This window comes from Ailuropoda melanoleuca, chromosome X (genome assembly GCF_002007445.2).
Source record: "Ailuropoda melanoleuca isolate Jingjing chromosome X, ASM200744v2, whole genome shotgun sequence".
Classification (NCBI taxonomy): domain Eukaryota; kingdom Metazoa; phylum Chordata; class Mammalia; order Carnivora; family Ursidae; genus Ailuropoda; species Ailuropoda melanoleuca.
The window spans coordinates 64596440-64616222 of record NC_048238.1 but is presented as its reverse complement, the minus strand read 5'-3'; the positions used below and the strand labels follow the sequence as shown (position 1 = coordinate 64616222).

Below are 19783 nucleotides of genomic sequence, written 5' to 3'. Positions count from 1 at the left end.
ACAAACAAACAAACAAACAAAAAAACCAGTAGAACAGATCAATGAAACCAAGAGCTGGTTCTTTGAAATAATTAACAAAACTGATAAAGCCCTAGTCAGACTTACCAAAAAAAAAAAAGAGAGAGAGAGAGAGATAAAGGACCCACATAAATAAAATCACAAATGAGAGAGGATAAATAACAATCAGCACCACAGATATACAATTATAAGAGAATATTATGAAAAATTATATGCCAACAAATTGGACAATCTGAAAGAAATGAATAAGTTTCTAGAGACATATAAACTATCAAAACTGAAAGAGGAAGAAATAAAAAATTTGAACAGACCAATAACCAGCAAAAAAATGGAATCAGTAATCAAAAATCTCCCAACAAACATAAGTCCAGTGCCAGACAGTTTCCCAGGATAATTCTGCCGAACATTTAATGAAAAGTTAATACTTATTCTCTCAAACTGTTCCAAAAAATAGAAATGGAAGGAACACATCCACACTCTTTCTATGAGGACAGCATTAACCTGATTTCAAAACCAGACAGACTCCACTAAAAAACAGAATTGCAGGCCAATATCCCTGATGAACACGGATGCAAAAATTTTCACCTAATACTAGCAAATCTAATCCAACAGTACATTAAAAGAATCATTCACCATGATCAAGTGGAATTTATTCCTGGGTTGCAAGGGTGGTTCAACATTCGCAAATCAATCAATGTGATACACCACGTTTATAAACGAAAGGATAAAAACCATATGATCCTCTCAATGAATGCAGAAAAAGCATTTGACAAAGTACAACATCCATTCCTGATAAAAAAAAAAACCCTTGACAAAGTAGGGATAGAGGGAATATACCTCAACATTCATAAAGGACAAACAGGAAAAACCCACAGCTAATATCATCCTTAATGGGGAAATACTGAAAGCTTTTCCTCTACAGTCAGGAACAAGACAGGAATGTCCACTCTCACCACTTTTTTTTAATGTAAATAAGTTTTATTACATCAAGTAATATACACAAAGATGCAAACAATAATTAGTCATTTTCTTCCAGATGTTTGGATCAATTTATAGGTAAGGCAGAACAGAAATCCACATACAGTCTTTGTAGGAAAATGTTGGGGGGGTTCTTGTTAGGTTAGGTAGGTTGCTCTTTCTTCTGCATTTATAACCTGTGTATTTTTTAAAAGGATTTCAAAGCTCTTATAGTCATGCAAGCAAATGCTTAAACACAAAAGATGTTTCATTAAGTGGAATCCACACCATGTGGCAAATGTATACACTAGAAACAAGACCTACAGAATTGTTGTGTTAGCTTATGAAAAGGAACAAAAAACAAAAACAGCCTGGGTTACATAAATGTATTAAAAAAAATGATGAAAAAGAGACACTGGTATCTTTGTGGTGAAATAGGTATATTTTATGCACATCTTTTAAATTAATGCTTACAACAAAAACAAAAACAAAACTGCGGGTAGTTCCTAACTATTTAAAATGTAAATCTTAATCAACTGCAAAATATTTTTCAATCTCAAAGCCTCATGAGCCATGGTAGAGACACGGGAAGGAGAAACCAAACTGTTACCATTTTGAAAGCAGGAGTTTCATCTGAACATGGGAGATGACCTGTAATTTCTCATCTTGGATGGAGATGGAAAACCTTCCAAACTAACAGGCAGCTAGGATCTGGCATTCTGTTCCGTTTCAACCAAGCTTTCTGGAACCAGCCTTTTGGTGTGAATAATGCCTTGTTTAAGTCTCTTCATGGCTCTCGTGCTCTGCACATATGTGGATCTAATCTCTTTCCCCAACTCCTCCATGATGGCCAACAGTTCAGCATATTTGCTTTGGGGTACACAGCTGTTCCTGGTTCCCTGGGTGTAGCCTGGAGAATGTGGCCTGTAGTCACTCAGCAGGTAGCAGTACTGTGAGGATGTCACCAGACTGGTGTAGGGTTGGTGGACATTCCCAGCAATATTGAGGGAAGGGGAAGGCATGTGCACAGCCACGTTTGGTTTGTAAGACATCTCCCTGATCTGTGGGGTGCCCTGGCAGGGGCTCTGAGAGGCCAGGCTCATGAGGGTGGCGGTGGAGGCAGTGGCAAGGCCAGATGGCAGCAAAGTAGCAAGGCAGACCCACAGCCTAGTGCCCAGCTATGTGCCCCACCCCCAAGCCCCCTGACGAACTCCTGCACACTTTTTGTTGTTGACTGCTGGGACCTCAGGAGCAAATATGACTGTCCCTCACCCTGACACCCACTGCAGTGTATCACCCATACATCAGGAAGGCTGGTGCGGGGGAAGCCACAAACTTTGAGCAGAGCCATCAGGCAGGCCCTGGTCAGGAGGGCTAACCACTCTTAATTAATAAAGTACTGGAAGTCCTAACTTCAGCAATCAGACAACAAAAAGAAATAAAATGCATCCAAATCTGCAAGAAAGAAGTCAAACTTTCACTATTTGCAGATGATATGATACTCTATATAGAAAACCCCAAAAATTCCACTGAGAAATTGCTAGAACTGATACACAAATTCAGTAAAGTTGCAAGATACAAAATCAACATATAGAAATCTGTTGCATTTCTATACACCGATAATGAAGCAGTAAAAAGAGAAATCAAGGAATCAATCCAATTTACAATTGCACCAAAAGCCATAAGATACCTAGGAATAAACCTAACCAAAGAGGTAAAAAATCTGTACATTGAAAACTGTAAAACACTGATGAAAGAAATTGAAGATGACACAAAGAAATGGAAAAAACATTCCACGCTTATGGATTGGAAGAACAAATATTATTAAAATGCTTATACTACCCAAAACAATTTACACATTTAATTCAATCCCTTTCAAAATACCACAAGCATTTTTCACAGAGCTGGAAGAAAAAGTCCTAAATTTTGTATGAAAGACAAGAGATCCTGAATAGCCAAAGCAACCTTGAAAAAGAAAAGCAAAGCTGGAGGCATCAGAATTCTGGACTGGAAGTTATATTACAAAGCTGTAGTGGTGGGAATGCAAACTGGTGCAGCCACTCAGAAAAACAGTGTGGAGGTTCCTCAAAAGGTTAAAAACAGAACTACCTTCGGGTGCCTGGATGGTTCAGTAGGTTAAGCATCTGACTCTTGATTTTGGCTCAGGTCATGATCTCAGTGTCATGAGATTGAGTCCCAAGCTCAGCATGGAACCTGCTTAAGATTCTCTCTCCCTCTCCCTCTGCCCCTCCCTCCATTCATGCACATCTGCATGCACTCTCAGTCTCTATCTCTAAAGAAAAAAAAAATAAAGCTACCCTATGATCCAGCAATTGCACTGCTAGGTATTTACCCCAAAGGATACAAAAATACTAATTTGAAGGGACACAAGCACCTTAATGTTCATAGCATCATTATCAACAATATCCAAATTGTGGGAAGAGTTCAAATGTCCATTGACTGATGAATGGATAAGGAAGACAGATAGATAGATATATATAGATATAGATATATATCTATATATAATGGAATCTTACTCAGCCATGAAAAAGAATGAAATCTTCCATTTGCATGGCATGGACAGAGCTAGAGAGTATTATGCTAAGCAAAATAAGTCACTCAGAGAAAGACAAGTACCATATGATTTCATTCATATGTGGAATATCAGAAACAAAACAGATGGAAAGAGAAGAGGTGATCCAGGAAACAGACTCTTACCTAAAGAGAACAAACTAAGGGTTACTGGTGAGGAAGTAGGGATGGGGATGGGTTAAATAGTTGATGAGTATTAAGGAGGGCACTTGTTAGGATGAGCACTTGGGTATTGTATGTAAGTGATGAATCACTGAATTCTACACCTGAAGCTAATATTACACTGTATGTTAAGTAACAGGAATTTAAACTAGGGATGTACTGTATGGTGACTAACATAATATAATAAAAAAATTATTATTTAAAAAAAAATAAATAAAAATAAATAAATAAAAATTGAAAAAGAAGATTCAGCCTGGGTGGTAGTCATTTGAAGACTTGGTTAGGACAATAGCATCAAATCACAAAATGCCCTGTTGTTCACACCATTGTTAAAAGATGCAATTCTTGGGGCGCCTGGGTGGCACAGCAGTTAAGCATCTGCCTTCGGCTCGGCATGATCCCAGCATTATGGGATCGAGCCCCACATCAGGCTCCTCTGCTATGAGCCTGCTTCCTCTCCCACTCCCCCTGCTTGTGTTCCCTCTCTCGCTGGCTGTCTCTATCTCTGTCAAATAAATAAATAAAATCTTTAAAAAAAAAGATGCAATTCTTTCTCACATGGACCTTTTCTCCTGACACAGCAGCTGGCTTATCCCAGATTGAGTGATCAAGGAAAGAGGGGAAAGTCACAGTGCCTTTATGATCTAGTCTCTGAAGTCACATACTGTCTTTTCTGCATTATTCTACTCATTAGCAACGAGTCTCTAAGTCTGCATACACTCAGGAAAGGGCAATTAAGTTATACCTCTTAAAGAGAGGGAGACCAAAGAATCTGTGGGCATATTTAAAACCATCTCTCCAGCCAGTTACTCAGGGCACATTAGATAATCTAACCTTTGAGTGAGGGGCCTGAAAAGAACTAAAAGCATGGCATTTGAGCACCCAAAATCTTAGGTGACACAAATTTAGGACAGGAAATTAGTTCCCAAATGGGAAATGGAGTTGATAATTGTTTAGTATATTCAACTCTGTTGTAGAGAGCAGGAACAGCAGCAATTTAGTGGACACAGACATGCCCAGGGAGTAGCCCTACATATACTGCATACTGGGAAGTTTAAAACAGTAAAATTGAATGTAGTACTGGAAGTCTTAGCAACAACAATGAGACAACAAAAAGAAATAAAAGATCCAAATTGGCAAAGAAGTCAAACTCTATCTCTTCGTACGTGACATGATACTTTATGTGGAAAACCCAAAAGACTCCACCCCCAAATTACTAGAACTCATACAGCAATTCAGTAATATGGCAGGATACAAAATCAATGCACAGAACTCAGTTGCTTTCCTACACACTAACAACGTAACTGTGGAAAGAAAAATTAGGGAATCAATTCAATTTACAATAACACCAAAAACCATAAGATACCTGGGAATAAACCTAACCAAAGAGGTAAAGGATCTACGCACTAGAAACTAAACAACACTTATGAAAGAAATTGAAGAAGACACAAAAAGATGGAAAAACTTTCCATGCTCATGGATTGGAAGAATAAACATTGTTAGAATGTCTATGCTGCCCAGAGCAATCTATACTTTCAATGCCATCCCGATCAAAATACCAACAGCATTTTTCAAAGTGCTGAAACAAACAATCCTAAAACTTGTATGGAACCAGAAAAGACTCCGAATCACCAAGGAAATGTTGAAAAAGAAAAACAAATCTGGGAGCATCACATTGCCTGATTTTGAACTATAATACAGAGCTGTGATAAAAAAGATAGCATGATACTGCCACAAAAACAGACAACATAGATCAGTGGAACAGAGCAGAGAGCCCAGAAGTGGACCCTCAACTCTCTGGTCAACTGATCTTTGATAAAGCAGGAAAAAATGTCCAATGGAAAAAGACATCTCTTCAATAAATAGTCCTGTGAAAATTGGACAGCTATATACAGAAGAATGAAACTCAACCATTCTCTTACACCATACACAAAGATAAACTCTAAATGGATGAAAGACCCTTAATGTGAGACAGGAATCCATCAAATCCTAGAGAAAAACATCGGCAGTAACCTCTTTGACGTCGGCCACAGCAAGCTCTTTCAAGACACATCTCCAGAGGCAAGGGAAACAAAAGCAACAATGAATTTTTGGGACTTAATCAAGATAAAAAGCTTCTGCACAGCAAAGGAAAGAGTCAACAAAGCTAAGAGGCAACCCATGGAATGGGAGAAGATATTTTCAAATGACACTTCAGATAAAGGGCTGGTATCCAAGATCTATAAAGAACTTCTCGAACTCAACACCCAAAAAACAAATAATCAAGTCAAAATATGGGTAGAGGATATGAACAGGCACTTCTCCAAAGAAGACATACAAATGGCTAACAGACACATGAAAAAATGTTCGAAATCATTAGCCATCAGGGAAATTCAAATCAAAACCACATTGAGATACCACCTTACACCAGTTAGAATGGCAAAAATTGACAAGGCAAGAAACAACAAATGTTGGCGTGGATATGGAGAAAGGGGAAGCCTCTTACACTGTTGGTGGGAATGCAAGTTGGTACAGCCACTCAGGAATGAATTAAGTACAGCCACTTTGGAAAATGGTGTGGAGGTTCCTCAAAAGTTAAAAATATAGCTATCCTATTACCCAGCAATTGCACTACCGGGTATTTACTCCGAAGATACAGATGTAGTGAAAAGAAGGGCCAAATGCACCCCAATGTTCATAGCAGCAATGTGCACAATAGCCAAACTGTGGAAGGAGCTGAGATGCCCTTCAACAGACGAATGGACAAAGAAGTTGTGGTTCATATATACAATGGAATATTACTCAGCCATCAGAAAGGACAAACCCACCATTTGCATCAACATGGATGGAACTGGAGGGGATTATGCTAAGTGAAATAAGTTAAGCAGAGAAAGACAATTATCAAATGGTTTCACTTGTATGTAGAACATAGGGAATAGTATGGAGGACATTAGGAGAAGGCAGGGAAAAATGAAGAGGGGGAAATCAGACGGGGAGATGAACCTTGAGAGACTATGGACTACGGTATACATACTTAGGGTTTTAGAGGGAAGGGGGTGGGGATTTGAGTTAGCTGGGTGATGGCTATTAAGGAGGGCACGTATTGCATGGAACACTGGGTGTTATATGCAAACAATGAATCATGGAACACTCATCAAAAACTAATGATATACTGTATGGTGACTAACATAACATAATAAAACAAAATTTAAAAAAATAAAATGAAACAGTAAAATTGAAGGAAAGTTTTCCTAATATAGTTCTACAATAGGTCAGTAATTCCTCAGGCACTGAGCAAGGAAGAAGCAGCAGGTTGAATGCCTTTACAACTGGTAATGATGGGCTTGGTGGAGCAGGAATTGACAGAGATGACTATTCATAATATGTAGATAAGCATGCTGTTGAAATAGATATTGTGAGTCCGTCAGTGAGAAAATACATGGAAAAAACCTTGAGATAACTGGTAAGAAGCTCAAAAATGGTAGTGGCTTGTTTCCTGCCCCTTTCCAGCACACACCCTGGTTTACACATAGTGGTAAAGAGTAGTAAATGATAAGGGGAAGAAAGTTACTCCAAATTTCCTGTCTCCCTCATTAACCACTTCTTCCTACCCTGGTTATATATTAGTAGAATATCCAACTTTGTTATCACAGGGATGGCATCCTCAGATCTCCACCACCACAATGGGGGGGCAGATTCTATCACTACTATTCAGCTAATGTTCTAATTACTGATGTTATTTTATCAGATAAATGATAGTGGTTGAGGTACTTTGTCAGTCTTCTTTGATCCTCACCCTGTAACTCCAGTTTCAACACCTCTAGGCAAATCAATGCCATTTTAATGAGTGTACACCTAGAAGCTACCAGGGGAGGTTTGTAAGGAACTCTCAGGGGAAGGAGGATATAGAGATAATGAGAATTCACTAGCCTGGTTATATGTATTCAGGGTATGTGATTCATAAAGGTTGGTTCTTCCCTAAAAAGAATCAGAGCTAATTGTTGAGAAATGAAGAAGATATAAACAGTAGTCTGATCTCTGGAATGTACCTCTTCATTAAAATAGCCCCAGAGGTTTCTAGTTTGGAAGAAACCTTAATATCTAGGTCCTCTGTTACACAAACCGTCATAGATGATGCCTTATTGAAATAATATTATCTAAATATTTTTCACTGGGTAGAGGTTTCACATGATTTAATTTTAGTTGCTCTGCAGTAGCTCATAGACAGCAACAGTTTTGTTCTATAATCAAAGCAGAAGGCAGAGAAAAACTGGCAGATAATTATGTGTCTGAAAATATTTTATGTAAGCAATACTTTGTATAAGGAAGACTTTAAACAAATGCATTTGTAAATTTTTTTGTGGTGATGATCACTGCTAGTGGCACAAATTTTTTTCATTTAACAAAAAACAATGCTAGAGTGTTGGTGAGGTAATACATGAGAAGGGAAATAAATCACACACACACACAAACGCATCTAAAGCAAATTCAGACTTATGAAATCTCACTTTAAAATCAATGCTTGGGGTGCCTGGGTGGCTCAGTTGGTTAAGCATCTGACTTCGATCTCAGGGTCCTGAGATAGAGCCAGAGTCTGGCTCTATGCTCAGTTGGGAGTTTGCCTGTCCCTCTCACTCTCCCTCTGCCCCTCACCCCACTTGTGCTCACTTTCTCTCTCTCTAATAAGTAAATAAATAAAATCTTTAAAAAATAAAATAAAATCAATGCTCAATTTTTGTCAGAATAATGTTCAGTTTAGCAGTTTCCTTTCTCATTTCTTTTATTTCTCTCCACCCTCGTGTGTCAAGTTCCTAGGTTCTGTCCATTTAACTTTTTATTTTGAATCCTTCTGGTCCCTTCACAGTTGGTTATATATCAAAGGGCGCTGTTGTTCCCTTGAAGGTTGGGAAATAGCCTGTCTGTGAACAGTTTTATATTTAACTACATTTCTCTAAGAGCACAGGTTTTGTTTCTCTTTTCTCCTTAATGTTATTCTTCTCTGTGCTTGAATTTGGTTCACTCTTTTATTGTTGAAGAACTATATTTTTGGATTCCTTTTACAGTATTTATACAGTCAATGTAACAATATATTCTATTGATTAAGGTGAAATCTAGAGAAAGGTGTTTCTCAGTCTCCTTCACTTTCTCCTCATCATGACTCCTACAGCACACACATATCTGCTCACTTCAAATAGAAAGACAAATGTAATGCCTTTCCTTCAAGTTATAAAGGTAGCCCTTTGGCTTCTATAATTCTTTTGTTCAGACTAGTGGAATTCTCGTATCTTGGAGTCAGTTTTTTATAATTTTTGGTTTACTGTCATAGGAAAATATCTCAGCTTCTTCCAGTTTAACATTTTTTCCACGTTAAAGGAAGTCCCCTTCTGTCCTATACAATTCAGTCTTTGAAACATGTTTGAGAGTTAAACATCTAGACTTACATTTTTTTCTTGGATTATAATTTTATTTTATTTTAATTTTTTAATTATTATTCTGTTCAGTTAGCCAACATATAGTAAGTACATAATTAGTTTTTGATGTAGTGTTCAATGATTCATTAGTTGTGTATAACACACAGTTAGACTTTCTTTTTATTGGGAGATGTGAAGGGGAAGAGTGCTTCAAAAGAGCTAAAAATATCCTGTTGTCACAAATGCTTTCTTTGGACTTCAGGATCTGGAATGTGAACTGTGAATGAGTACATTTCTTTCTTTTTAAAAAGATTTTATTTATTTATTTATTTATTTATTTATTTATTTATGGAGAGAGCACAAGCAACGGGAGCGGCAGGCAGAGGGAAAAACAGCCCCCCACACACTGAGCAAGGAGCCCGATGCGGAACTCGATCCCAGGACCCTAGGATCATGATCTGAGCTGAAGGTAGATGCTTAACTGACTGAGCCACCCAGGCGTCCGGAGTGAGCACATTTCTAAGTACAAGATCTAATTGCACGCTCCCTAAGGTCTGGGGAAGTCAATTCAGGCATTATCTTTCCCATAGGTTCTTTGGCCTTATACGCATTTACTCATGGAGGCAAGAGGAGCTAATGAGACAAGCCAGGACTTGCCACATATACCCGGAGAAGTCGGGTAAAAAGATTTATCTTCCCTGGCCACCACAATAAAAGCAGAGTAAATCCTCTCTTAGATCCCACCTTTTAGATACTTAATACTCCACAAGACTCCCTAAATGGCTCTCGTTCATCGTCCTCACTGAATGCTTACAGTTTGTCACTCTAGCAGCAATGGGTGTAAGTTTGAGGAAGAGCAAAATACTTGAACCATAGTGTAAAACACTCATCAAGGTCAATTGCTTAAATAAGGCAGATCTGGGTTCCATCTTTGTTTGGTAAAAGCAGGAGCTTAGGTTGGGTATAAAGGAGACAACAGATACAATTGGTTAGAAGTTCGTCAGTAAGACAATTTGCTTTCGTGCTTGAAGTTTTTTGTTCAATCGTTTCTCATCATCTTTTTTTTTCCGTCTTTGAAATGAAAGTCAAACATCTTAGTTTAGCATACAGGTATTTTCATGATCTAGCCTCATCATACCTGCTTCCATCTCCCAACTTCACTGCTCATCAGTCAATCACTGCACTCTATTCTCGAGTCTTTCCATACCACATTAAATTCCAGAACATGCCATGGTGCATCCAACAATCTTCCCACATGATTCTAATACTGCCTTTATTATCCTTGCACCCTAATACATTACATTCATCTGTTTACATTCTACTCATCTCCTAAATTTTAGTTCACATATCACATTTCCAGAAAGCCCTTGCCTGACCTCTGAGGGTACCAAACAACCCATTCTTTCCTCTTAAATGCTCCTGTAATAACTTATTCCAATCTCTTTTTACACACTTTCTACACATATTAGATTGCATTGTCTATTTTTTAAATGTCTGCATTCACATTGGGCTGAGGTCATTTTTGAGAAGGACTGATTTACATCTTTGTGTTAATCCCAAGACTTTACATATAATAAATGTTAATAAATATTGAATGAATACATGAGAATGTGATGTTTAATTGGAAAGACAGAATATTGTGAGATCTTGAATTCTGGCCATATCTAGAGATTTATTAGTAATTGATGAGCTAGTAGATGATAGATTTTAAAACAAATAAAAGTAACAAAACTGCATTTGTTCACATGCCGTAACTGGATTAAATTGAGCATTTGGTGAGAAATTAATGGCTTGATCTTTACACCAAACTTTGTACATTGTTACAGTCCATTTTATTTTTTATAAAACATTTAGAATGCAATGTCACATAAGCTCTCAATAAAACTATTGTCTAGATGACCATCTCCTCTGATATATTATAACTCTCTTGAGGGTAAACATCATGCAGTTTCTGGCATATAGTAGGTGGTTAATAAATATTGAGTAAATGGGGAGCCTAAAATCAATAATACTTACAACTACCATTTATTGAGTGCTTTCTCTGTGCTTAGAATTGTCTGGGTGCTTTCTGTTTGATAACTACCATTATTTTCCCTGTTTTACAGATAAGGAGGCTGAGAGGCAAAAAGAAATTGCCAAATTTTCTGAAGGTCAGACAAATGGGGTAAATACCATGCCCTTTGGTTCTAAAGTCTGTCTTTTACTACCACATATGTGGATTTCCCTGCAACTATTCCAGTATACTCTCTACCTTCTCCTCCCCCCCCCTTTTTTTTTTACCATGGATGAACTATCCACAATCCTGTCTGATAATCATTTCCATGTTTCTTTTTAATACACTATCACTTTATACATCACTAAGCAATATACCATTGTTTAGCCAGTATTTTTTAAAAATTTAAGTGGATGAAATTATATTGTATTTTATTTTCTGCCTTGCTTCTTTCAGTAAATATCTCTAAGTTTCATTTATGCTATTGTGTGTAGATGCAGTTCCATCATTTTCAATATTATAAAGCTGTGTAAAATACCATTAATTGAGTATTCATCAGTTTATTCATCTCTGTTATTGTTGATGGATATTTGTACTATTTCCAATTGGGAGATATTAGGGACAATGATACAGTATGCATCCTTATGCATTTATCTAGATGCATACATGCATAAGTTTGAGGATAAATACCTGGTAGAGAAATTGCTTGATTATGGAGTATGTGTATGGTCATGTTTACTAGACATTGCCTAACAATTTTCAAAGTTATTGTGTCAATTTACATTTTTACTGGCAATGCATGAGAATTCCTATGGCTTTTTGTTTTTGCTAACCCTTGATATTGCCCAAATTTTTATTTTTAATTTTGCCAAGCTCACAGGCATAAAAGTATTATTTCATAGTTTGGAGATGACTTATAAAATTGAGCACCTTTTCATGTGTAAATAATTTTTATTTTGGTTTTTCTCTTCTGTGAAGTGCTTAAACAAGTTGTACATTTATTTTCAACTGGATTGCCTGCCTTTTTCCTACTGTTTTTTCAAAGTTCTTTATATATTCAGAGTATTAGTTCTTTGCTGGTTAAACCTGTAGGCAATTTCATTTTCTACTCTGGCTTGCCTTTTCATTCTCTTTTCTATGTCTTTCGATGTTCCTATTCCGTATGTCCCAGTGACAACAACTGTCACTGGGAAATTTCTCCCAAGTTTAACTCTCCTTTGGCTCTGACAACACTATTTCCTTCTCTTCACTTGCAGCCCTGTTGATAGTAACAAATGCCAACTGTTGCTGATCTTTGAATTCCTAACTATCCTTTGTTCATTCTCTCTTTTTTTCATGAACCATAATTCTTTTTTTTAAGATTATATTTATCTATTTTAGAGAAAGAGAAAGAGAGAGAGATAGCACAAGTGGGAGGGGCAGACGGAGAGAGAGAGAATCTCAAGCAGACTCGACGCTGAGGGTGGAGCCTGATGCAGGGCTTGATTCCAGGACCCTGAGATCAGGACCTGAGCCAAAACCAAGAGTGAGAAACTTTAGCCCCTCATGAATCTTAATTCTATCTTTTTTTTTCTTCAAAAAGCATCATTATTATTGATGTCATGGTTTTATAGAGTCAGTATCTGGTATGATTTACCTACATATTTACCATTTTATTTGCCTAGACTTTCCATCTGGATTCAGTCTCCTATTTGGAATGCATACACTCTTTCCTACTAGTGGCAAATATTTCCAGTTTTTCATCAGAAAAATGTCTTTTTCTCATTCTTGTTATTTTTCTAATAGCTTTATGAGACATAATTTATTTACCTATCATATTGTTCATCTGTTTAAAATGTACAAGTCAGTGGTTTTTAGTATATTTATAGAGTTGTACAGCCATTTGTTTGTAATAAAAAAAAACAGAAATAGCTCAAATGTCCTTCAATAGGCTCTGCAGGGCTTTGAGCCTTGATTCTTGCCCCCTGTTCTCAAGACTTTGTACATTTTCCTTTTTTTACAGATTTCCTCAGCAAAAGTGCCTTTGTTTTTTGCTTGTGCTTTGCTTTTATTTCTAAATTCCAGCTCTCCCCCAAATATGGCAGTTTTTCTTGATAACACTTTAATTATTTAACTGTTTTTAAAACAAAAACAAAAACTTTATCTCATAGTTTTAATTGCTCACAGCAGGAGGATTAGTCCTAGTAAGCCAACTTCATTTCCAGGAGTGACCCATTCTCTCTTGAACCCATTTAGGTAAGTCATATGCCTGTTTGCACTCTCACTTCCACACTTTCCCCACTCTAACATAAATTGCAAGAGGACTGACACCTGCGAGCTGCATTTCCCAGATTTCCTGTCAGCTTGCTTCTCCCTGGGGTTAGCCAATGAGAGACATTAGTGGGAGAGTGGATGGTGACAAGAAAGGAAAAACCATGTATTTCCCCCACTTTTCTCTTTCTGAGGTAACCTTTCTAGTATCACCTGTATCTTCTCCATGGCTCCAGGCCCCACCACTCAGTGCCTCCTTTTTGTAACTTCCTTGGTGGCTCCTATAGTGGTTTTAGCCTCTGCTGGATTGGACAGGCTTCTGGGATCCGGTTAACACTACTGTCTTCTATTACTCCTTCAGTTCTAGGGGTGGAATAAGTGCCTTTATGTTGCTTATCTCTGGGTTGCCTTACTGTTTTTCACATTAGTTTCCTCAGCTCATCTATCACCAATCCCCTATATTAAATTACCTCAGTTTTAAATATTTAGAATACTTTCTCTGTCCTGACTGTACAATCAGTCACCATTCAAATCATTCTTTAACTCCTGTACTCCACTGAAACTCCTGAGAGACTGACTATGTGAATGGACAATGGCAAGATCGTTTTGACAATAGAACTCTGACCCATAACCTCCATGACAACCAGTCCAGGAAACCAAAGCACAACCGTTTCAGCAACTGGCCCAAAACCTGGGGACCTGGGCTGTCTAGGCGGCTCAGTCAGTTAGGCATCTGCCTTCAGCTCAGGTCATGATCCCAGGGTCCTGGGATCCAGCCCCGCATTGGTCTCCCTGCTCAGCGGGGAGCGTGCTTCTCCCTCTCGGCCCTGCTTATGATCTCTCTTGCTATCTCTGTCACTATCTCTGTCTCTCTCTCTCAAATAAATAAATGAAATCTTTTTAAAAAGAGTCGGGACTTAGTCAATGTTTGCCAGCTTCTCTGATTTCTGCTTCCCCTTCCAACTCAGAGCAACCAGAGAAAACCAAATATGATTCCCAGACCAATCACATACAATGTCCTGCTTTTAACTAGCCTATCTTCAGCTTCCCCATGCCCACAACCTTCAATCAAAGTGATACTGAAGCCCCTTCTTTTTTTTCCACTATAAAGCTTTCCAATTTTTCTGCAAGTTTTTTTAATATCTCCCAAATGCAAGTGATGGTGGCAGTGTTCCTTACTATAGTGAAAGCTCTGAGTGAATAGCTTCTGTTTGCTCTCATCTGGGTGATCTTCATTCATTTTCACACTTTTCAAAGTTTCTGGTGTCATCTACATTATCAAATCTAGCAGTCAATTTTCAGTCCACTTACTTTTACGCAGTAGCATGTGATACTGTTGAAAATTTTACTTCCCTACTATATATTTTTTTAAAAAATAATTTTTTATTATGTTATGTTAGTCACAATACAGTACATCCCAAGTTTTAGATGTAAAGTTCCAAGATTCATTACTTGCGTATAATACCCAGTGCACCATGCAATATGTGCCCTCCTTAATACCCATCACTGGACTAACCCAATCCCCCACCCCATCCCCTCTAAAGCCCTCCATTTGTTTCCCAGAGTCCATAGTCTCTCGTGGCTCATTCTCCCTTCTGTTTACCCACCCGTCATTCTTACCTTCCTTATCCTACTGATCTTCCTGTTATTTCCTATGTTCCATAAATGAGTGAAACCATATGATAATTGTGTTTCTCTGCTTGACTTATTTCACTTAGCATAACTCGTCCAGTCCAGTCCATGTTGCTGCAAATGTTGAGAAATCGTTCTTTCTGATGGTTGAGTAATATTCCATTGTATATATGGGCTACATCTTCTTAATCCAGTCATCTGTTGAAGGGTGTCGTGGCTCCCTCCACAATTTAGCTATTGTGGACAATGCTGCTATGAACATTGGGGTGCATATGGCAATTCTCTTCACTATGTCTGGATCACTGGGGTAAAAACCCAGTAGTGCAATTGCTGGATCATAGGGCAGCTCTATTTTTAACTTTTTCCAAAGTGGCTGTACCAACTTGCATTCCCACCAACAATGTAAGAGCGATCCCCTTTCTCCACATCCTCTCCAACATTTATTGTTTCCTGCCTTGTCCATTTTTGCCATTCTAACTGGTGTAAGGTGGTATCTCAGTGTGGTTTTGATTTGAATTTCCCTGATGGCTAAAGATTTTGAACATTTTTTCATGTGTCTGTTAGTCATTTGTATGTCTTCATTGGAAAAGTGTCTGTTCATATCTTCTGCCCATTTTTTGATTTGATTATTTGTTTCCCTTTTTTTAAAAGATTTTATTTATTTATTTGACAGAAAGAGAGACAGCCAGTGAGAGAGAGAACACAAGCAGGGGGAGTGGGAGAGGAAGAAGCAGGCTTCCAGTGGAGGAGCCTGATGTGGTTGAGTTTGAGAAGTTCTTTGTAGATCTTGGATACTAATCTTTTATCTGTAGTGTCATTTGCAAATATCTTCTCCCATTCCATGGGCTGCCTCTTAGATTTTGGACTCTTTCCTTGGTTGTGCAGGAGATTTTATCTTGATGAAGTCCCACAAGTTCATTTTTTCTTTTGTTTCTCTTTCCTTTGGAGATGTGTCAAGAAAAAAGTTGCTGTGGCCAATGTCAAAGAGGTTGCAGCCTATGTTCTTCTCTAGGATTTTGATGGATTTCCTATCTCACATCAAGGTCTTTCATCCATTTGGAGTTTATCTTTGTGTATGGTGTGAGAGAGTGGTCAAGTTTCATTCTTTTGCATGTGGGTATTCAAATCAGCAAAGAAGAATTCAAACTGTCTCTCTTTGCAGATGACATGATACTCTATATGGAAAACCCAAAAGACTCCACCCCCAAACTACTAGAAGTTATAGAGCAGTTCAGTAATGCACCAGGATACAAAATCAATGCTCAGAAATCAGTTGCATTTCTATACACGAACAATGAGACTGAAGAAAGAGAAATTAGGGAATCCATTCCGTTTACAATAGCATCAAAAATCATACCTTATTTTGGAATTAACATAACCAGAGACATAAAGAATCTTTATTCCAGGAACTACAAATCACTCTTGAAAGACATTGAAGAAGAAACAAAAAGATGGAAAAATATTCCATGCTCATGGATCAGAAGAATTAACATAGTTAAAATGTCTATGCTACCCAGAGTAATCTGCACTTTCAATGCCATCCCGATCAAAATACCAATGACATTTTTCAAAGAACTGGAACAAACTGCCCTTAAATTTGTGTGGAACCAGAAAAGGCTCTGAATCGCCAAGGAATTGTTGAAAAGGAAAAATAAAGCTGGGGGCATCACGTTGCCTGATTTCAAGCTATACTACAAAGCCATGATCACAAAGACAGCATGGTACTGGTATAAAAACTGACACATAGACCAATGGAACAGAATAGAGAACCCAGAAATGGACCCTCAGCTCTATGGTCAGCTACTTTGATAAAGCAGGAAAAAACATCCAGTGGAAAAAAGACAGTCTCTTCAATAAATGGTGCTGGGAAAATTGGACTTCCCTACTATTTGAACATCTTTATTTGTCTCTAGGATATCACATTCTCTTGGCTCTCTTGCTACTTGCTGTCTATTCCTTTTTTGTCTCCTTTGCATGTCCATCCTACTTTCCTTAACTTCTAAGCATTGGGCTGCTCCAGAGCTTAGTTCTCAGACCTATGTATTTGCCTTTCTGGCTCCACTCTCTGCTTTTCTCTACTTTGTTCCACGGCCTATGAGGTTCATCTATTTGGACTACATTATCCAGCTCCTTTGCAACCTTGTCTGTAGTTGGATTCAGTTAATGGGAGTCAGAGGAGGTTATCCAAGGGTGGGAAGAATATTCCTCTAGCTGTTTCTGAATGGTGCCTGTGGGTTTGCTGTGGCCATAGACCGAAGGTCACAGCTCCTTTCAGGAGGCCCTTTTCAGATGGCTCTTTGGATTCTATTCACTACATCCTTTAGGCTTAGGTTGGTATAGGCTCCCTGCCTGAATAACTGCCACCAGTCTCCCCAGAACAAAACTAACATAATAAATAAGGATATCCCAGCAGTTATCTATAGTGCACTTAGATTTTCCCTAATTTTTCTCAGTATGTAAATAATATAGAAGTACTTTTGAACAGGGAGGAATAAAAGAAAGCAAGAATATCATTATAAATCCTTGCATTTATATATATAATCCAAGGTCTATTCATAGAGGGGAATATATATATATATTATAGTTAAGGAGAAAAACACCTAAATCATAGGGGCGTTATCTCAGCTTCACATTCACACACATTTAAACAGTGATGAAGTGAGATTCTAATGATGATCCTCAAAGCCAATATCTCCTGCTACTCTGTTGTCTAAAGATTCTATAGACAAGTTTGCTAAATGGGGTGTCTGAGTGGCTCAGTCAGTTAAGCATCTGCCCTCAGCTCAGGTCATGCTCTTGGGGTCCTAGGGTAGAGCCTCGTGTTGGGCTCCCTGCTCAAGGGGGAGTCTGCTTCTCTCTCCACCCCTCCCCTGCTCATGCTCTCTCTAGCTCTCATTCTTTCTCAAATAAAATCTTTAAAAAAAAACAAGGTTGCTAATTGTCATTGGTTCCCTGTTTCTTTTCTTATTTGCTCTGGGTCTGTCCTTTCATGAATAATTTACATTTTTCAAATATTGGAAAGAAACAAGGCAAGGACACTACCTGAGAAACTAATAAAAATCAAAACACCACCATGCATATTAGGATTTTCAGAAAATAATGAAAATCTGGTTTTATAGCTATACTGAACAGTGTTTGGTAAGTCTCTAGTGTAATGTTTTATTTTATTCACTCTTTTGGGTTCCAGGGTTTTCTGTAGAGATTTTTCTATACAAAGGAAATTTAAGTACTTTCTCATTGATATTGGAGGACTAAACATCTATGGTTTAGAGGGCTTTATTTTTACATGATTATGTTTGAGAAATGTGATTTTTAGCTGTAGTTTATCTAAATGATAAAAATTTGTTTGGTGCATGAAGAATAACCTAGAAGCAGTCTGAACTTTGTCCTTGGCTACTTGGAGGTTATGTTCCCGTTCCTGAAATGTCCTGCATGATAGGAGTGTCTTTGCTTGCCTCTGGCCTGTGGCTAGTAGAGAGTTTTATCACCATGAGTTATGATAGGGGCTTTGGGTCATACAGTCTCAGTTTAGACCACCAGAGGAATTGATGACTAGAGATATTAAGCCCAATGTCTGCAGGGGATAGAAAATAAAGATCAGCTACTTGGGTAGTATGTGATTGAACCCCAGTAAAAACTGGACATCAGAGGTTTGTGTGAGCTTCCCTGGATATCAATACTCTGCACATTTTGTCACACATTAGTGACTGGGTGGAGGTAACACCATCCATACTTGATTGGAAGAGGACACCTGGAAGCTCCTCATTTAAGCCCCTCTTGGTCTCTGCTTCATATGTCTCTTCATTTGGCTGATTTTAACCTTGTAAACTTTCTCTGTAATAATTTATGAATAAAACAACTTTCATAATTTTGTGCATCCTTTCAATAAATTTTCAAACCTGAGGGTGGTTTTGGGGACCCCTGAACTTACAGAAGTGAGGGTGGTCTTATGGAGAACTCTGACCCCTTTAACCTCATACTTGATTAAAGTACTTGCAGGTTGTAACCAGAAACTGGAGTTTCATTTCCATTAGACAATTTAGAAACCTTGAAAAAGAGATTTTCAGAAATGTTGGCTCTGCTGGGAGGTATGTTCTCCGGGCAGCTACCTGGACACTCTGGGGACTCCAGAGGCCAGGCTTTGCTTCTTCAGGCTGTGCCAGGCCCTTCAAGAATTTCTACCAGTACCTTGGTAGATGATTTGGAGTCATATTTTGAGGCTTGTTTTGCTTCTTTTGTGAGTCAGGGCTATGTCAATGGCAGGGATCAGCAAGAAATTAGAACTGGTGTTGATCAGTGTATCAGAAATTTCTGGATATTGTGAGACAGACAATGTTTTTTCCTCCAAAAAATATTGCAATTATTTGTCCAGGAACCAGAGCAAGTTATCAAAGAGGATGTCTCAGAACTAAGGAATGAATTATAGCAGAAAGATGTACTGGTCCAGAAGCACTTGACAAAACTGAGGCATTGGTATTGGACATCAATGTACAGCACAAAAAGCCAGTCGGAATCCCTCAGGGCTCCTTGGCCTACCTCAAGCAGGTATTTGCTAATATGCCTGCACCAAGCACAGCCTGAGTCAAAATTGACCTGAAGGTTATCTGGCATGTGAGTTAGCCTAAACACAGTTTTGACAAACATTACTTCTTGTGGGCTTGACATTTTGGAAGAACTCTTTGCCAAAGAACAAAATTATTTTTGTTTGATGGTCTCACTTAAAAATTTCCCCCATTTTTATAAGCATTACTTCTCGAATACTTTATAAAATGCCTATAGTGCTGGTAAA

The 19783-nt window shown here is 38.1% G+C and overlaps 1 non-coding gene and 1 pseudogene across 1 annotated transcript; one reads left to right on the top strand and one right to left on the bottom strand.

Moving 5' to 3' along the window:
* Positions 1–1679: 1679 nt before the first annotated feature.
* On the bottom strand, positions 1680–2027 carry LOC100465540. Its single transcript, XR_002144461.1, has one exon. It is a non-coding gene; the product is annotated as a cyclin-dependent kinase 2-associated protein 1 (transcript).
* Positions 2028–19063: 17036 nt separating this feature from the next.
* On the top strand, positions 19064–19575 carry LOC100466283 (annotated as a pseudogene).
* Positions 19576–19783: the final 208 nt, after the last annotated feature.